The following is a 19,568-nucleotide window of genomic DNA, read 5'->3' as shown; positions in this document are numbered from 1 at the left end:
TTGTTTCAATATGTGTTGACCATGACAGTTTACAGTCCAGCGTTACGACAAAGCAGTTTAGTCACCTCAACTTGCTTCATTTCCAAATGATTCAGTATGATATGTAGTTGAGGTATAGGGTTTAGTGAATGATTTGTCCCAAATACAATGCTTTTATTTTTGGAAATATTTAGGACTAACCTATTCCTTGCTGACCATTCCGAAACCAACTGCAGCTCTTTGTTAAGTGTTGCAGTCATTTCAGTCACTGTAGTAGCTGACGTGTATAGTGTTGTGTCATCCGGATAAATAGATACACTGGCCTTACAAGTAAGGCTTGAAAAAGGGCAATACCCTGGGGGAATTCCTGCTTCTACCTGGATTATGTTTGAGAGGCTTCCATTAAAGAACATCCTATGTGTAAACTAGTAGCTCTTTATCCACAATATAGCAGGGGGTGTAAAGCCATAACATATACGTTTTTCCAGCAGCAGACTATGATCGATAACGTCAAAAGCTGCACTGAAGTCTAACAAGACAGCCCGCACAATACTTTTATCGTAATTTATGTGCCCTACCGGCTCACAAGCATTCAGAAAAATGGGCAGTTGCTAGTTCAGCTCAAAGAAAACAAGTTATTGCCTATTCAGTAACACTGCAACTGAACAGGGCAGCGCCTAGGCCCACAAACATTCAGCAATATGGACAGTACCGCGACCAGCGTGAAATAAGGTAGCCTAAACAGGAGACTGCCAGTTTATTCAGCACCACCGTCACTGAACAGCGCATTGCCCTGACAGCTCATATAGCCAAAGAGGAAGAGTCGAAACAAGAGTGTTTACTCTGCCCCAAATCTGTCCACGAAAAGACGAACACGAGGTGAGAAATGTCTGTATGGTCAATGAGAATGTTAAATTTGGTCAACAACAGAAAATAATTTCTAACGTGCTACGTGAGGCTTATTTGATCAAATATAAGTTTAGCAATGGTTAGGTTGTTATGAATGCACTTATATGAGTGGAAGCGCATGGCATTTCGGCAACTTTGAAAAAAAAACTACTTTATATTGGAAATGTGCCTGTTATTCACACGTCTATCTGCCCTCTCATTGGCTAGAATGGTCCCACCTGATCTCTCCTCCTCCTGGTCACTCAACTATGTTGTCAATATAATAGATACTTTTTGACAGCCTAATGAGTGAACCTCTTATTGCAGGCAGAAGGCAAGGCGAAACATGAACGGATTAAAATAATACCAGCCACGACAGACAGCCTAGAATTTGTAGCATAATAGGCAACTGTTATAAAGTGGTAATTGAATAGACATATCTGTTTTTCAAAATGATCGTGGAATGTAAAACAGTTTTTGGACAGTTCCACCGCGAATAAAATCCCAATTTAACTCACTCTGCTCATTATTTAGTTTGCAGTTCTCAATATGAAAACAGACCTAAAGGGGCGCAATAGGAAGAACCCAATGAAGTGATAGGGTGAATAACTATGTTTAACATAACTGTTCATAACATAACTGCCTATTCAGATGAATTGCTTAAGTCTTGAAGTGGTTGAATGTATCTCTGAATATTTTTTTTTTGAATCTGTCTGTTAGAGTTCAACGAGTTTCATGTAAATATGTGTCATGTCAACCGGTAAACATTGTGTTTTTTTCCAAGCCGTGTGTGATTGTATGTGTGAATTACTATATGTTGTAGCCTCTGTCATTTTCTAAGGTAAAAAGATGTGCTGCTGTGAACCTCGGATATAAAAAGCACACGCTGCCAGACTGCTTACGTCTGCAATGAGACCGCAGACGAAATTGTAAATACTACTCAACCTGAGTCGATAGAGAGAGGCGGGGAAAAGGGCAAACATAGAAATGTAGAAAACAAATACTTAGAAAATGTATACTCGGTAAGGCGGTCAGATATGTCGACTCGACAATTTAAAAAAAACAGAGCGTCACATCGGTTGAGCGAGACGCGCATAATGGAATCTTCATAAACCTGCCTCGTTGCATCCGCTATTTGATCAACCAATGGCCTCCTCTGGAGAACAATTATTAATATTAATATAAATGCAAATATCTGGTAGCGCACCGCTTGTGTTTATTTGTGTAGTTGTTCATTTTTTAAATTTAAGCCATCCATGTTTTATCGGATGGTTCAGATAACGTGGAGAATCTAGGAGCGTTCCATTATTTTATTTGTGAATGGGTTTTTTGGGGGGGGAGAATAGCATTTTGTAACGTCGCAATGAACTGCACCATGGATTTCAATCAGAATTCTTAAAGGGTAGCCCATAGTGGCAATTTAATCGGTGAACAAATAGAAACGCTGTGCATGTAAACAAGAGCCAGCAATCTTCTAACATCCGCCCATTTCGATATTCTATCTTTCAGTATTTCTCGACACATCTGGAAAAAAGTGTATTAATTTGACCGTTCTTCCAGGAAGACGGCAATGTCATCGTCAACATCCCGGCGTGGTTTTGTTGTTGTCTGATTTTACTACTGGATATTGGCACTTACCCCTGCGCCAAGCCATACCTCCGTTGTTTTACAAGGTAATGCCTTTACATTTATTTCCCTCAACATGTTATAGGAACAGCAAATGTTGCCTCTTATTTGAATAACCAAACGCCATCGATGAATTGCATGAGAATTGCATGAGAAGTCAATGTTTATAGGAGCGAGAGGTGTGTTTTTCCACAACAATTTACGCACTTTCTGCTGTAGCACAAGTAGCCTAGTCTACTAGAGGCCATATCGTGTGTTTGTAGGCGATGCAATTTTCCACAAAAACTGTAGTCAGCATGTCTGCTTTATTTGCCACAGAAGTATAAAGATAACGTAGCCCAGGTCTTAAATTCAGTAGTGGCTAGTGCTCGTAAATATTTCACACGATAACAAGAAGTCGATCAGCTGACTCGTGATGGAGCCCATGCATGGCATCGTTTTAATCATTTGAGCGGACCACTGTGTCAGAAAACCACTCGTCAGACGTTGTCGTCACGTAAAACATACCGATAGTTTCATTGGAATTCATAATAATTGCATGGTTGATTTTGTTTATGTGGATAAATATTCTGGTGTAGACATTACGCACGCCTGTGCGCGTTGTCAGGTAAATTGGTTTGCCATTTGGGCTGTTGGGTTGGGGATGTGCTCGTCTGGCTGGGATGATAATTTGTTTTCAGGAGTTCGTGAAGCTATTTTATATCATTGCTTCAGATAATATAATTTAATCTCAAATAAATGTAATGCCAACGTGAGAATGCATATGCTACATGTCATATCCACGGTCGTTGAATTGGACAAACATAGAGGTGGAGGCGTGCCGGGTTGTGTGTGCAGCATTTCAGTGCTGGATACGAGCTCAAACGTGACTCCCGCTCACTCACACACACATACATTTGAGGCAGATCTTTGTATGTTGTTGAGACTGACAAATAAGCACCAAATGTAGACCTAGTAAATTACAGGAGGGGGGGTGGTGGGGTGGGGGATTTCAAGGCTTTTTGTGTGACTGTGACTGCAGACATGTGTCCCCACCCTTGCAGAGCAATGTGGAGCATTTCTACACACACACATTCTATGCAAATAATTATAAGCTTTTCATAAATAATAATCATAATTACATTTTATTTGGATGGGCCTAATGAGGAGTTTTAGTTAAGAAGCTCAACTCCACATGCGCAATGGTGTCTACACACATCTGTGGGCTAACAATTTATTTGACTGAATCCAATTCCCAACCTGGTCTCAGAACATTTCATATTATTCTTTGTGTAAATCGGAGATATTTCATTTAGTATATGTTACATTTCGTATGGTATATATTAATTTGTGCATGTCCATCATCCATTTCGTGTGATGTATTACGAATTACAATTCATATGATATGTTATGAATTTACTAAATGTACAATATGTTATGAATTTTCTAAATGTATGATATGTTTATGAATTCCAAATTGTTGTGGCTAATGTTAGCAAGGTGGCTAATACTAATGTTAGCTAGCTGACTAATGTTAGCTTGGCTAGGGGTTAGGGTTATAGGTTAAGGTTAGGGTTAGGGGAAGGGCTAGCTAACATGCTAAGTAGTTGCAAAGTAGCTAAAAATAATTAAATAGTTGAAAAGTTGATAAAATGTTCAAGTTGTCCGTGATGAGATTCGAACAATCAACCTTTGGGTTGCTAGACATCCGCGTTATTATTATTCATTTTTGCCTTAAGTAGCCTTCTGTCTTATGCACCATACCAAACATTACATATCATACTAATTTGAGTGTGTCCCTTATTGACATTTACTATGTTACGTCTATTCTGAGACCAGGCTGCAATTCCATATCCTGTCAAACACACTCAGTTTCACATACACTCAGGTTCAGGAGTGTATGTGTGTAATATGTGTCCATTGAATTTCTGGTCAGTTGAATTTACTGCAACTTCCAGTGCAATACATGAATTGACTGGCATCTAGATGGCACCGCTCCTTACTCGCTTCTATTTTTGTTTTATGATTTGCTTTTATAGTGAAAGCTTACTTACATAGTGGTATTATACTATAGATGTACGTGTATATGTTGGGGTTGGATCATATTCCTGTTTGAAAATCAATCTCCATATAGAGATTTCTGTGTGTGTTTGCATCTCTGTTAGTGTCGGTGTGTCTATTAGAGAGTGCTTTAGGAACCAAGGTGTCCTACAATATTTTTTAAAACAGAAGTTAAAAGCATCAAGCATCATCATCCTCACCCAATGTCCCTGAACTCCTTCAAAGTTCAGTGATTATAGCAGACAGAGAATCTCAACTACTAGTGGTGGTGGATAAGAACACAGTGCCAACGTCTTTCTCCTACTACAAAGGTGGCCAATGCAGTAGTAACGTACAAATTCCCACCGAACCCTTTCTCCCTGAAGGTCACACAATTCAGTGTTTTCATTGCTAATGCTATCTTCATAAATATGATTGTTCGAATCTCATCACGGACAACTTGAACATTTTATCTGAGAAAGGACAGTTGGTGCCAATGAACCCAATGAACCCTCTATATTTTGAGCAGCTTCTCACTCAGGAAACATGAATGAAAAACACACAGGTTTCAGCAGCATTGTTGGAAACCTCACATAATTCTGGTATCCTTTATTTCAAGATATCAATGAGTAGGATGCAAACCGCAACACCGGCGTGGATAGGTGTGTAAGTGGGGATGATGACTAAAGGAGGGAAACGAGGGTCCACTGCAATAAACGAGAGAGGGAAAGAGAGAAAGGCAAACACTATCTAGCCATTTTCCTTTGATGAGGGCTAGTCGTTCCAGACAAAGACGTGGTGGGATTCCAGAGATGACGAGTGATTGGAAGATGGAGGGATACTCAAATGAGCTCGACAGACAGGGGGCAAGAATAGGCTTACAGAGGGCGAGAGAGAGAGACAGAGAGGGAGACGGAGGAAGGAACTGGCGAGTGTCAGACAGACATGGCAGATGCTCACGTTTAAAGCTCCTTTCTCCACTAGAATTCTGGCATTGCCGGGCTCCCGATCTGGCTGATCTGCGATTAATCTTTTACCGCAGCTTTCCTGGAATCTCAAAATTGTATTTGACCGGACCAGAATGTGAGCAGTATGATTATATACAGTATGCTTTGGAGCCCTGTTTGTGGGGAGGGAGGGAAGGAGCGAGCGAGTGAGTGAGAGAGAGAGGGAGGGCGAGAGAGAGAGAGTGTCTCTGAGTGTGGGTTAAGGAACCAGAGCAGGTGCAGTAATATTAGACTGCAGAGTGACTGTGGAGTCCAGCTGTAGTCCTCTCTAAAGCTGGGGATGGATGAGAGCTGGAGCCTGGTGCTGGGTGCTCACAGGATGAAGACCTATCCCAGATTTGGTAGTAGATTAGTGCAATCTCCACAGTACCATGCATATGAACGTGATGAGACTGACCGCTTCTCTGAGCCAGGCAAATTCATGTATCAAGATCATTATAATGGATATATCCAAATGAATGGCAATAGAAACGAAGGTAAAACAAACTAAATTGCTGTCATTTCAGCTGCTTGATGCGTGTTAGATTTAGTTGGCTAGATAGCAAAGGAGAAGTAGCTAGCCTGCATAACTACATGGCAATTATTTGTTTACGCAGAAACTCCTCAAAGTTTGTAAGGTTCTGGAAGTATAGATCAATCATAATAACTACCATTATACAACTAATAAACACGACAGTGATGAGTGTTTCAATAAGAGACTGTGCTGTGTGTGTCTCTCCTAACAGCCCTCTCATCTCCTCATAGTACTCAGCTTGTGTTGATGAGCTGCTCTCCATCTGATCGAAACTCACACATGAATTTACTAAAAACTCAAAAAAGGGGAAAAGGTTAATCGAGGATTTATACTATAGTAAACAAGAGAGGGAGGAAGACAGAAGTAGAGAGTTGGATTTAGAATACAATCCCTGCTCATCAACAGAGGCGGTTGAAAGGAACAGAGGAGGACAGCGATAGGGAAAAACAGATAAGCGACGTAAATGGTTCAAATAAGTGGTTTAACGGAACATGAATCATACACAACAGTGAGGGAGGGAAACAGCAGAGCAGCAGAGCTCCCTCCAGTAGCATCCCTCTCTCCTATCTTCCACTGTCTGGCCCAGAAACAGCAGAACAGCAGAGCTCCCTCCAGTAGCATCCCTCTCTCCTCTCTTCCACTGTCTGGCCCAGAAACAGCAGAACAGCAGAGCTCCCTCCAGTAGCATCCCTCTCTCCTCTCTTCCACTGTCTGGCCCAGAAACAGCAGAGCAGCAGAGCTCCCTGCAGTAGCATCCCTCTCTCCTCTCTTCCACTGGCTGGCCCAGAAACAGCAGAGCAGCAGAGCAGCAGAGCTCCCTCTAGTAGCATCCCTCTCTCCTCTCTTCCACTGGCTGGCCCAGAAACAGCAGAGCAGCAGAGCTCCCTCCAGTAGCATCCCTCTCTCCTCTCTTCCACTGTCTGGCCCAGAAACAGCAGAGCAGCAGAGCTCCCTCCAGTAGCATCCCTCTCTCCTCTCTTCCACTGTCTGGCCCAGAAACAGCAGAGCTCCCTCCAGTAGCATCCCTCTCTCCTCTCTTCCAATGTCTGGCCCAGAAACAGCAGAGCTCCCTGCAGTAGCATCCCTCTCTCCTCTCTTCCACTGGCTGGCCCAGAAACAGCAGAGGTAAACATGTCAGACAGGCTGCTCCTTGCTGCTCGTTCCACTTCAGGGGCCTCATTTATCAAAGTGTGTGGGCAGAGGAAAGACTCTAAAACATGCGTGTGCCAGTTTTCCCGCAAAGGTTGTAGGTTGTTATCCATTTTGAACTTGTCTGGAAAGTGAGCATATCTCCACGCAACATCTCAGACCATGCGTACGCACAACTTCTAGTGGTTGATCAACTGTAATGCAAGCAAATATTGTTATTTTGAGGGAAATAGCCTATTTAAATGTAGTATAGTATGGGTAGGATAAAGTATTGCTGTCTGATTGGAGTGCACAACATCCTATTTAAAGTCGCTGTCCAGTGTTTCCAGATTTCTATGAAATATAATCTATAATTAATTACAATAAGAGTCAAATAGTTTTGCTTACAAAATATGTTAATAAACTCTTAAATGTAACTAAATGTAATCGAAAATGCAATCTACATAATACCCAAAAGTAATGATTTATTATGAGAGGGCCATGAACAATAACTAGTAATGCTGCATACTCCAAGAAAGGTTAAAATCTCACCTTTCTGGTAGAAATAGTTCTAAATTTCTGAGGTGTAGTCACTTTTGAGGACACAAGCTCAAGTACACAGTACAAAAATGATAAAATATGAAATATTTTATATGATGTATTTCCTATTGAACAAAACTGGTTGAATAAGGCTTGGAATGACTTATATTTGTTCTAAAGTAGTATAATCAATTAACAAAACAACTAACTATAAGATTTCACCTTCCTTATAACTGTAAAATACATATTTGTATATTTAGGGTTAGAGAAAATGTGCGTATTTTCTTAAGGTCTCTTGATCACAATGTCTGCCCCAGTCGCTGTGAACTTCAAACAGAGCTCTAGCTTGGCTTCATCCATGAAGAGCACACTTCTCCAGCGTGTCAGTGGCCATTGAAGGTGAGCATTTGCCAAAAGAAGTTGGTTACAATGCCGAACTGCTATCAGGTCAAGACCCTGATGAGGATGATGAGCACGCAGATGAGCATCCCTGAGACGGTTTCTGACCGTTTGTACAGAAATTCTTCAGTTGTGCGCACCCACAGTTTCATCAGCTGTACGATTGGCTGGTCTCAGACCATCCCGCAGGTGAAGAAGCCAGATGTGGAGGTCCTGAGCTGGCGTGATTACACATGGTCTGTGGTTGTGAGGCCGGGTTGGACGTACTGCCAAATTCTCTAAAACAATGTTTGAGGCGGCTTATGGTAGAGAAATGAACATCAAATTATCTGGCAACAGATCTGGTGGAGATTCCTGCAGTCAGCAAGCCAATTGCACGCTCCCTCAAAACTTTAGATATCTGTGGCATTGTGTGACAAAACTGCCTTTTATTGTTCTCAGCACATGGTGCCCCTGTGTAATGATCATGCTGTTTAATAAGCAGGTGGATGGCTCTATCTTCTCCTTATACCATGCTAATTGTCATGGATCTCATCTGGGTTTGCAATACAGTATGTAAATATATTCCACTCAGTAATAGACCCCAACTACAGTATTTGTTGTCACTCTTAGACACTGTTGTCTTCTCAGACAAAATATGCGTTAGCAATTTGTGGAGATGTTAGACTACCATTATAAAGTTAAAGGGGTTGGTACACTCTATCTCTCTCTACCGCATCTGCCGTGTCGACCTCTGAATGCTATGTAAAGCCAACTGACATTTACTCCTGAGGTACGGACCTGTTGCACCCTCTACAACCACTGTGATTATTATTTGACCCTGCTGGTCATCTATGAACGTTTGAATATCTTGAAGAACGATCTAGCCTTATAGTCCTTGTACTCCTATAATATCCCCCGGCACAGTAAGAAGAGGAGTGGCCACCCCTTGGAGCCTGTTTCCTCTCTAGGTGTCTTCCTAGGTTCCTGCCTTTCTAGGGAGTTTTTGCTATCCACCGTGCTTCTATGTCTGCAATGCTTGTTCTTTGGGGTTTTAGGCTGGGTTTCTGTATAGCACTTTGTGACATCTGCTGACTTAAAAAGGGCTTTATAAATACATTTGATCGATTGATGATTGTATTCATACAGTCCTGGTTCATTGCTTCATAATGCTACTAAATATCGTCAATGATATCAGAGGCATTGTAGGTTTGCCTAAAAATAAATGTGCTTATTTTATTGCCATGCAATTTTGTTTGCTTATAAAACAAACCAATGGTCTGCATTATACAATAGAGGAGTTCAGAGCAACAAGGAGGGGGCAGGGCAATGTTGCAGGTTAATTTGCATAAAATACGAAAGGATAGTCAGATCCTGTTTAGAAAAGGATGCTGGCTTCGTGTTCTGGAGTGTGTGCGTCTTTAAGCTTCTGCCCCCTCCTCCCTGAGGAACTGCATTTTTCCCATTGTCATTACTACTACCCTTCTCTCTCTCACACACACACACACACACACACACACACACACACACACACACACACACACACACACACACACACACACACACACACACACACACACACACACACACACACACACACACCTTCCTTCTTTCTACACACACATGCCCTCTCTATTCCTCAGCTACCCAGAGGGGAGGGATGAACGCAGCAGCACAGACAGCACATGACAGTAGACAGACATAGCCAGCCAAGATGATCCCCAGAGATTTAGAAGTGGGAGGGATATCATTGTGTGTGTGTTTTTGTTTGCATGATGTGTGCTGTTTTGTTTGTTTATTTGTGTGTGTGCATGTGATTGAGTTTGTGTGTGTGTCTGTCTGCCTTTCTGTCTATGACATGATGGTGGCTACCAAATTTCCCATGGCAACGCGGGACACCAGCAGCAGGTCATGCTGGCCTTGCCGTTTAGTGTGTGTAAATTCAGGCTCACAGAGCCAGGCGAGGCAGAGTGTGTCTGTGTCTGTCCCTCGAGGGCAGGCTGTCCTGTTGGATGAGAGACTCAGCAGCAGCCCAATGGTATCACCAAGGAGTGTGGTGTGCTGCTTTGCCGCTCCTCTCATCATGGCGCGTATGCTGCACATACTGTACCACACATGCTGAGCTTCCAGTGCCGGTATATACACTCTCTTTTCCACTCTCTTTTCCACTCTCTTTTCCTCTCTCTTTTCCTCTCTCTCTTCCTCTCTCTCTTCCTCTCTCTCTTCTCTCTCTCCTCTCTCTCTCCTCTCTCTTCTCTCTCAAGCACGCACGCACACACACGCAGAGCAAAGCAAAGCAGAGCTAAGGTATTGTCTGGGACTCCTTGCTGAGGGTGTTTGTCTGAGACAGTAGAGGTGGTTGTGTGTGTTTGGCCTCTCCTCCATTAAAAATGTTCTTGAGCATAAGGTGTGTATGTGTGTGTGTGAATGCGCACATGCTTGTAGGTGTTTGTGTGTTCACGTGTGTGTTGTTAGCCCGTGAATGTTCCTGTACTGAGTGCACTGAGTCACCTTGGTTACTGAAGATTCCAACCAGAGATGATGAAGCCAAGGGCAGGCTACTACAAATTCCAACCAGAGATGATGAAGCCAAGGGCAGGTTACTGCAAATTCCAACCAGAGATGATGAAGCCAAGGGCAGGTTACTGCAGATTCCAACCAGAGATGATGAAGCCAAGGGCAGGTTACAGCAGGAGTGTGGGGGGGGGTGGAGGTCACTGAGTGCCTTTGTATGTTGACTGCACCATAGAGAGAGAGAGAGTTGAGAGAGTATGCACAACTAGTTTACTGTAATTTTCTTATGCTAATTGTACAGTAATATACAAAAAAGTAATACAAATTTACTATGCATGCAAGTGTACACACACACATAAACATATATATAAATGTAAAATATACAGTACAAGTCAAAAGTTTGGACACAGCTATTCATGGGTTTTTCTTTATTTTGACTATTTTCTATATTGTAGAATAATAGTGAAGACATTACAACTATGAAGTAACACATATGGAGGAATCATGTAGTAACCAAAAACGCAACCAAAAACAAATCAAAATATATATTATATTTGAGATTCTTGAAAGTAGCCACCCTTTGCCTTGATGACAGCTTTGCACACTCTTGGCATTCTCTCAACCAGCTTCATGATAAATTATTTTCCAACAGTCTTGAAGGAGTTCCCACATATGCTGAGCACTTGTTGACTGCTTTTTCTTCACTCTGCTGTCCAACTCATCCCAATCCATCTCAAATGGGGCTCCCAAGTGGCACAGCGGTCTAAGGCACTGCATCTCAGTCCTAGAGGCATCACTACAGACACCCTGGTTCAAATCTAGGCTGTATCACAACCAGCTGTGATTGGGCAGTGCACAGTTGGGCCCAGCGTTGTCCGGATTTGGCCGGTGTAGGCCGTCATTGTAAATAAGAATTTCTTCTTAACTGACTTGCCTAGTTAAATAAAAGTTACATAAAAGTTGGGTTGAGGTCAAGTGATTGTGGAGGCCAGGTCATCTGATGCAGCACTCCATCACTCTCCTTCTTGGTCAAATAGCCCTTACACAGCCTGGTGGATGTGTTTTGGATCATTGTCCTGTTGAAAAACAAATGATAGTCCCACTAAGCAAAAACCAGATGGGATGGCGTATCGCTGCAGAATGCTGTGGTAGCCATGCTGGTTAAGTGTGTTGAATTCTAAATAAATCACTGACAGTGTCACCAGCAAAGCACCCCCACACCATCACACCTCCTCCTCCATGCTTCATGATGGGAACCACACATGTGGAGATTATCCGTTCATCTACTCTGCGTTTCACAAAGACACTGTGGTTGGAACCAGAAATCTCAAATTTGGACTCATCAGAACTAAGGACAGATTTCCACCGGTCTAATGTCCATTGCTTGTGTTTCTTGGCCTAAGAAAGTACATTATTCTTATTGGTGTCCTTTAGTAGTGGTTTCTTTGCAGCAATTCTACCATGAAGGCCTGATTCACACAGTCTCCTCTGAACAATTGATGTTGAGATGTGTCTGTTACGTGAACTCTGTGAAGCATTTACTTTGGCTGAACATTCTGAGGCTGATAAATCTAATGAACTTATACTCTGCAGCAGAGGTAACTCTGGGTCTTCCTTTCCTGTGGTGGCGACTGCACTTGAAGAAAGTTGAAAAGTTCTTGATATTTTCCACATTGATTGACCTTCATGTCTTAAAGCAATGATGGGCTGTTGTTTCTCTTTGTTTATTTGAGCTGTTCTTGTCACGCCTTGGTCATTGTATTTTGAGTTTTCGTTATATATTTGGTCAGGCCAGGGTGTGACACGGGTTTATGTTATTGTATTTTCGTATTGGGGTTTGTAGTATTTGGGATCGCGGCTGATTAGGGGTGTTGTATAGGTTTGGCTGCCTGAGGCGGTTCTCAATCAGAGTCAGGTGATTCTCGTTGTCTCTGATTGGGAACCGTATTTAGGTAGCCTGGTTTCGCTTTGTATTTCGTGGGTGATTGTTCCTGTCTCTGTGTAGTTTCACCAGATAGGCTGTAATTAGGTTTCACGTTCCGTTTGTTGTTTTGTATTTTGTATAGTTATTTCATGTGTCACTTTTCCATTAAAGTCATGAGTAACCACTATGCTGCATTTCGGTCCGACTCTCTTTTGACAAACGAAGAACGCCGTTACAGTTCTTGCCATAATATGGACTTGGTCTTTCACCAAATATCTTCTGTACACCACCCCTACCTTGTCACAACACAACTGATTGGCTCAAACACACACCTTAACAAGGCACACCTGATAATTTAAATGTATTCCAGGTGACTACCTCATGAAACTGGTTGAGAGAATGCGAAGAGTGTGCAAGGCTGTCATCAAGGCAAAGGGTGGCTACTTTGAAGAATCTCAAATATAAAATATATTTGGATTTGTTTAACACTTATGTTTACTACATTATTCAATATGTGTTATTTCATAGTTTTGATGTCTTCACTACTATTCTACAATGTAGAAAATAGTATAAAAGTCCAAACTTTTGACTGGTACTGTATATGTAGCATATTAATGTGTTATTGGCAGAATACTCATCACATAAATGAAAGCCATATTATCATCCTCCATTAGCTGCTGCCAATCAGTTACATGTGCTAGTGGAACAGAAAGCCAGTGGTACGGCCGGGTGAGAGGAGGAAGGTGGACGTTTATTTGGAGTATATTTTCTGTTCCAACTCCATGAAAGATTCATTGGTCACTCAGTTTGAACAATGCAGAGGAAGAGGAGCAGCCAATGCAGGGTGGAAGAGGGAATATACCAAACAAGGAGGGTGTACTACATGTGTGCAGTGAGTTTATCTGTATGTGTGCATGCGCGTGCACGTGTGTTTGCGTGTGTATGTGTGTTCACTGTTAACATTTTAAAATATGAGACACCAAACCCATTCACAGGGATGGTTAACTCTCGAGGTTCCACTAGTCCGTACCGATCTGGATAAATCCACCCTCAGTTTAGTGCCCCCCATTTTTGGATAGAGGACAAATCTCTCTACATTTTGACTCTCTGGTGCCTCTAGGACAGTTTAGGACTTTAATGTTAAATTAATTTAATGAGAATTGCAGCGATTTGGATTGAATGTAAATCATTGTACTTGTGGTGTTTGAAACTAGTGTTGATTCTGTAATTTGGTGAAGATTTTTAATTGTTGTACTGCTGTCCTCGGGGCACCTTTGTAAATGAGACCCTGATCTCAATGGGTTCCACTGAATAAATACAAATGCCTGTCACATGCATTCATTTTTCTTTTGGAGAAACCCAATACCACTCTATTTCCCAAGCGTTGCATGATTGAATGCTTTTTTCTGGGTCTTTGAATTAATTTGTTTTGGTGTAAGCAGCCCAGTGGTTGGCAGTAATTCCATGTGGTATCCCAGTAGGGTTCCTCTCTGACCATACATTACATCACAGTGACTCAACAACACACTGTATTCTCTTGCCTTGTTCTGTCATAAGAAAGGTACATTATCTATTCCTATAGCCAAACAACAACAACAAAAACAACAACAACCATACACACCAAATACTGCATGGTAACCATGGTTGCTCCCAATCTAATTTCATAGTAGGCCTATATGGATTTCCATAATGCATGTTTGTGTGATTGGCTGGTAGCCTGAGAGCTGACTGTCTATTATCTGGAGAATATATAAGAATGGCGTCTATTTGTTACAGATATACCATGACAATTAAGACACGATGTAGGTGTACACAGAAATACTAATTAAGCAGGGTAAAATTGGATCCGTAGCATGTTAACTTTCCCATTCAGGTAATAATGAACGACAGCGCTAACATCCCCCTTTGTGAATATTTAGTAGATGGAGAGAGACACATGCAGACAGTGTTGCTAGGAGACCACACACTCAGTGACTGGCGTGAGAGACTGGCTGGTTTCACAGGCAGCCCTCCCCCAATTCTTACAGTCCAGCTTCTTCTCCCTTTTCACTGTTTGTCTATCGTCTCCTCTTTTCTCCCTTTTCTCCATTTACGTATCCCCTCTCTCCCTTCCTCCATTTCTCTATCTATCTATCTATCTATCTATCTATCTATCTATCTATCTATCTATCTATCTATCTATCTATCTATCTATCTATCTATCTATCTATCTATCTATCTATCTATCTATCTATCTCCGTCCCCCTCCCCCCTCTCTTTCTCCCTCTTATCCTCCCTCTCCCTCCCTCCTTCCCAGTCCTTCTCTCCCAGACTTATTGGCTGCAGCGTGTCGGACTGCCACAGCATACAGTCGGGCTTGTTAGAGTGTGGTGAGGGTGACAGTGTGGATGCGTGCGGCGCGGGGTCAAGCCATGATAGCACACAGTGCGGTGCTGTACAGTGTGGTGGTGCCCCGTAACAGGCCAGCACTGTGGCGTGACAGACAGCAGCAGACGGCCTGACAGCCAGGTGCTCTCTCTGCCACCACTGGGAGGCAGGGTAGGAAAGGAGGGAGGGGAGGAGTGGCAGGGGAAGACAGGGAGGGATGAGGCAGGGAACGAGGGGAGAAGGGGGAGACGGGGAGGGATGAGGGAGGAAACGAGGGGAGACAGGGAGGGAATGAGGGGAGAAAGGGGAGACAGGGAGGGATGAGGGAAGGAACGAGGGGAGAAGGGGGAGACAGGGAGGGATGAGGGAGGAACGAGGGGAGAAGGGGGAGACAGGGAGGGATGAGGGAAGGAACGAGGGGAGACAGGGAGGGATGAGGGAAGGAACGAGGGGAGAAAGGGGAGACAGGGAGGGATGAGGGGAGAAGGGGGAGACAGGGAGGGAGAGAGGGGAGACAGGGAGAGAGGGAGGGAATGAGGGGAAATAGGGATCGGGAGATGGGAAGGGGGAGTTTATATAGTGCTCATTGTCTCGGGAGCTCCGTCTCCCACAAACAACCCAGATGGCAGCGAATGCGAAGCGTGGATTCAGAAGTCATCCAAGGTTAAGTTTAAATAGGAGATGTAGAAACAGCCACAGACACAGTCCTTTGACACCACAGATCCTCAATATACTGTAAGCCTGTAAGGTTAGCCACTCCCTTTTTACAACCAGAGATGATTCTCACAGTAATTATTGTTTGGTTAGTTCAAACTGTGGGCATATCTCATTTTCAGATTTTTTTCCACATAATTTACTGTTTCAGTTCTCTACCTTTTAATCAGTGAGCATTTTAGGTTATAGCTCGAAGGGTTTTGTGTGTGTCCATGTGTCAGTGTGTGTGTGTCCATGTGTCAGTGCAGTGTGTGTGTCCATGTGTCAGTGCAGTGTGTGTGTCCATGTGTCAGTGCAGTGTGTGTGTCCATGTGTCAGTGCAGTGTGTGTGTCCATGTGTCAGTGTGTGTGTCAGTGCAGTGTGTGTGTGTGTCCGTGTGTCAGTGCAGTGTGTGTGTCCATGTGTCATTGTGTATGTCCTTGTGTCATTGTGTATGTCCATGTGTCAGTGTGTGTGTCCATGTGTCAGTGTGTGTGTCAGTGCAGTGTATGTGTCCATGTTTCAGTGTGTGTGTCCATGTGTCAGTGTGTGTTTTGTTTGCGCATGTGCCTGAATGGCTAAATTATCTGCAGCCTTGCATGCAGATCCAGTTATGTGAATCACACCTCCATCTGCCTCCATCTGCCTCCATCTGTCTCCATCTGTCTCCATCTGCCTCCATCTGTCTCCATCTGTCTCCATCTGTCTCCATCTGTCTCCATCTGTCTCCATCTTTCTCCATCTGTCTCCATCTGCCTCCATCTGCCTCCATCTGTCTCCATCTGCCTCCATCTGCCTCCATCTGCCTCCATCTGCCTCCATCTGTCTCCATCTGTCTCTACCTGTCTCCATCTGTCTCCATTTGCCTCCATCTGTCTCCATCTGCCTCCATTTGCCTCCACCTGTCTCCATTTGCCTCCACCTGTCACCATTTGCCTCCATCTGTCTCCATCTGTCTCCATCTGCCTCCATCTGTCTCCATCTGTCTCCATCTGTCTCCATCTGCCTCCATCTGTCTCCATCTGCCTCCATCTGTCTCCATCTGTCTCCATCTGTCTCCATCTGCCTCCATCTGTCTCCATCTGTCTCCATCTGCCTCCATCTGCCTCCATCTGTCTCCATCTGTCTCCATCTGTCTCCATCTGCCTCCATCTGCCTCCATCTGTCTCCATCTGCCTCCATCTGCCTCCATCTGCCTCCATCTGCCTCCATCTGTCTCCATTTGCCTCCATCTGTCTCCATCTGCCTCCATTTGCCTCCACCTGTCTCCATTTGCCTCCACCTGTCACCATTTGCCTCCATCTGTCTCCATCTGTCTCCATCTGCCTCCATCTGCCTCCATCTGCCTCCATCTACCTCCTAGCTCCAATGAGGTGGATTTAAATTACTTCTGACCCTGTAAATGCCTCTTAAACTGATTTTAAAATCCCCAAATCACTGCTTTAATGTGTCAGTGTGTGGGGCTTTGGTTGCATATATAAATTGTGGGCTGCATACACAATATAGCCTATATTGTGTGTGTGTGTGTGTGTGTGTGTGTGTGTGTGTGTGTGTGTGTGTGTGTGTGTGTGTGTGTGTGTGTGTGTGTGTGTGTGTGTGTGTGTGTGTGTGTGTGTGTGTGTGTGTGTGTGTGAGCGAGCACAAGTGAGTGTCCGTACATGTACACACAGCACGCCACACCATACTACGCCACACCACGGAGGGTAGACAGGCCCCGCATGCAGCGGGGCATTGTGGGTAGGGAGGCCAGGGCTCTGGACAACAGGAATAACGGGAGCTACGATGACACACAGGGCCATCTCAGAACCATGATGGGATGACACCGCTCTCTGTATGATCTCTCAAAAAAAATGTAGTTGTTTCAACTTATTACTATTAAGTAACTGGTTCCACAGCCTTTTTTTGTTTACTCAACTTTTCATTCAAATGTTACCTAAACTTAAAATTTGTAGTTGGCCCAAACTTATCACGGCTCAGGAGACGACCCTGATGCAGACAGTTCGAAGTAACAAAGTTTTATTACAAAAACAGGGGGCAGGCAAACAACAGGTCAAGGATCATTATTAAGGTCATTATTCAACATGCAATCTACTTGGGATTTGAACTCACAACCTTGTGGTTCATGGCATTCCGATCTTCTATTAATCTGACTATTCTCTAATTCTTACTGTCCAGCTTCTCCTTTTTCACTGTATCTATTGCCTCCTTTTTCTCCAGTTACTTATCCCCACTCCTTTTCTCTCTATCAATCTGTCCCCACTTCATTTTTTGTCTATTCATGTTTTTCTCTACCCTGCTCTCTTTATCGGCATCCCTCATCTTTCCCAATACCTCCTCTCCTCTCTCCCTCGAGCTCCTGCCTGAGCTGTCTTCCTCCCTCCCTTTCCCTCCCCTCTCCTCTCTCCCTCGAGCTCCTGCCTGAGCTGTCTTCCTCCCTCCCTTTCCCTCCCCTCTCCTCTCTCCCTCGAGCTCCTGCCTGAGCTGTCTTCCTCCCTCCCTTTCCCTCCCCCTTTCTCTCTCTCTCTCGAGCTCCTGCCTGAGCTGTCTTCCTCCCTCCCTTTCCCTCCCCTCTCCTCTCTCCCTCGAGCTCCTGCCTGAGCTGTCTTTCTCCCTCCCTTTCCCTCCCCTTTCCTCTCTCCCTCGAGCTCCTGCCTGAGCTGTCTTCCTCCCTCCCTTTCCCTCCCCCTTTCTCTCTCCCTGTCTTTCTATGCATCTCTATCCATCCTACTCTTGAGGACAATTTATCTCTCCCCTCCTCCCCACCTGTATCTCTCTCCCATGCCCACGCCTCCCTTTCTCACTCTCTATATCTCTTGCTATCTGTGTCAATTATCAGTTAATGTGACTATTCTCTCCTGATTGATTTGATTTTGTTATTTCAGCATTTATGGTTTACTGTATTAGTTGTGTAATGTTGGTGGGCATATTAATTTGTTTTAAATTGACTCCTTAATCACTAGAATACATACAATTTGTTTTACTTTAGAGGACTTTTAACAAAGCTGAGATTTACTTTGGATTGCAAGGTGTAAAAGTACATTTGGAATCAGTCGTTGACACAGACATGGTGGCGTAGCAGGAAGAATGATATGCCATGAACCAAGAGTTTGTGAGTTCAAATCCCAGGTGGTGACATGTGAAATAATAATTCCTGTATAATGAACATGCACAATGTAGTCATGCATGTCAAATATGTATGTTGAAAGTGTTATATGTCAAAAGCAGTGCCTGAGTAGCTAGTTCCACAGCCTTTTTTAGTAAAGATACCCAAATAATCATTTCTATTTGAATCAACATATGAGACAAGTTGAGCAAACATATCATTTTAAGTTGACTGAATTTTCTCAATATTTTTTTTTTTACTGTGCATACAGGATATGGCTCTACAATCTTCCATGAGGTTGAGATTTAAGACATTAAATTGGCTATCCCAACCTGTAAAAAAAACATGTAAAGTCCAACATGAACAACAACTTACAGAGACAGACTTACAATAAGTTACGTACGTACGTAATCTAATGGAGTATATTTTGTTTAATTCCCTGTGCCGTTGGAGAAGGGTTGATACAGTTATGTGTGGGTGGATTCCTTGAGTGCTATATTAAATGTGTACTAGTCGACCATTATTGATTTTGTCCACATTGGATGTTGGCATACTTTTGATCCAGTCTTTGTGATGCTTCTCAAACCAAAACCAATAGCAAGGAAAGAGTCCCGTGCAGTATAAGTAAAACCACCAAAAGCCCCTGAACTCTCACACTGACAGCTGTGCTTTTCATAGCCAATCGCAACACTGTGCTTGCATACTCCAATGCACACCACACTGTTGGGCATTCAAATATCTGCCTCACAACAAGCCTGACTCCTCATGTCATGTGCACAAAGCCTTGTGTGCGCTACATATGACCAACCATATTACTGCCTGGGTAGCTGACAGCTTTAGTCAGGCAACCCCAAGGCCCCCAGTCAGAGAGCAACACAGCAGTTGAG

General features: G+C 43.4%; 1 protein-coding gene across 1 annotated transcript in view; it reads left to right on the top strand.

Annotated features, from left to right (window-relative positions):
* Positions 1-1,969: 1,969 nt before the first annotated feature.
* LOC118391235 (neuronal tyrosine-phosphorylated phosphoinositide-3-kinase adapter 1-like) overlaps positions 1,970-19,568 on the top strand; it is a 38,460-nt gene continuing 20,861 nt past the window's right edge. The window contains exon 1 of the mRNA XM_035782412.2: positions 1,970-2,540. The gene's annotated coding sequence lies outside the window, so the exon portion shown is untranslated. The remainder of the gene's footprint in view (positions 2,541-19,568) is intronic.

Source organism: Oncorhynchus keta, chromosome 12 (assembly GCF_023373465.1).
Source record: "Oncorhynchus keta strain PuntledgeMale-10-30-2019 chromosome 12, Oket_V2, whole genome shotgun sequence".
NCBI lineage: Eukaryota > Metazoa > Chordata > Actinopteri > Salmoniformes > Salmonidae > Oncorhynchus > Oncorhynchus keta.
This window is presented reverse-complemented; position numbering and strand designations above follow the sequence as displayed.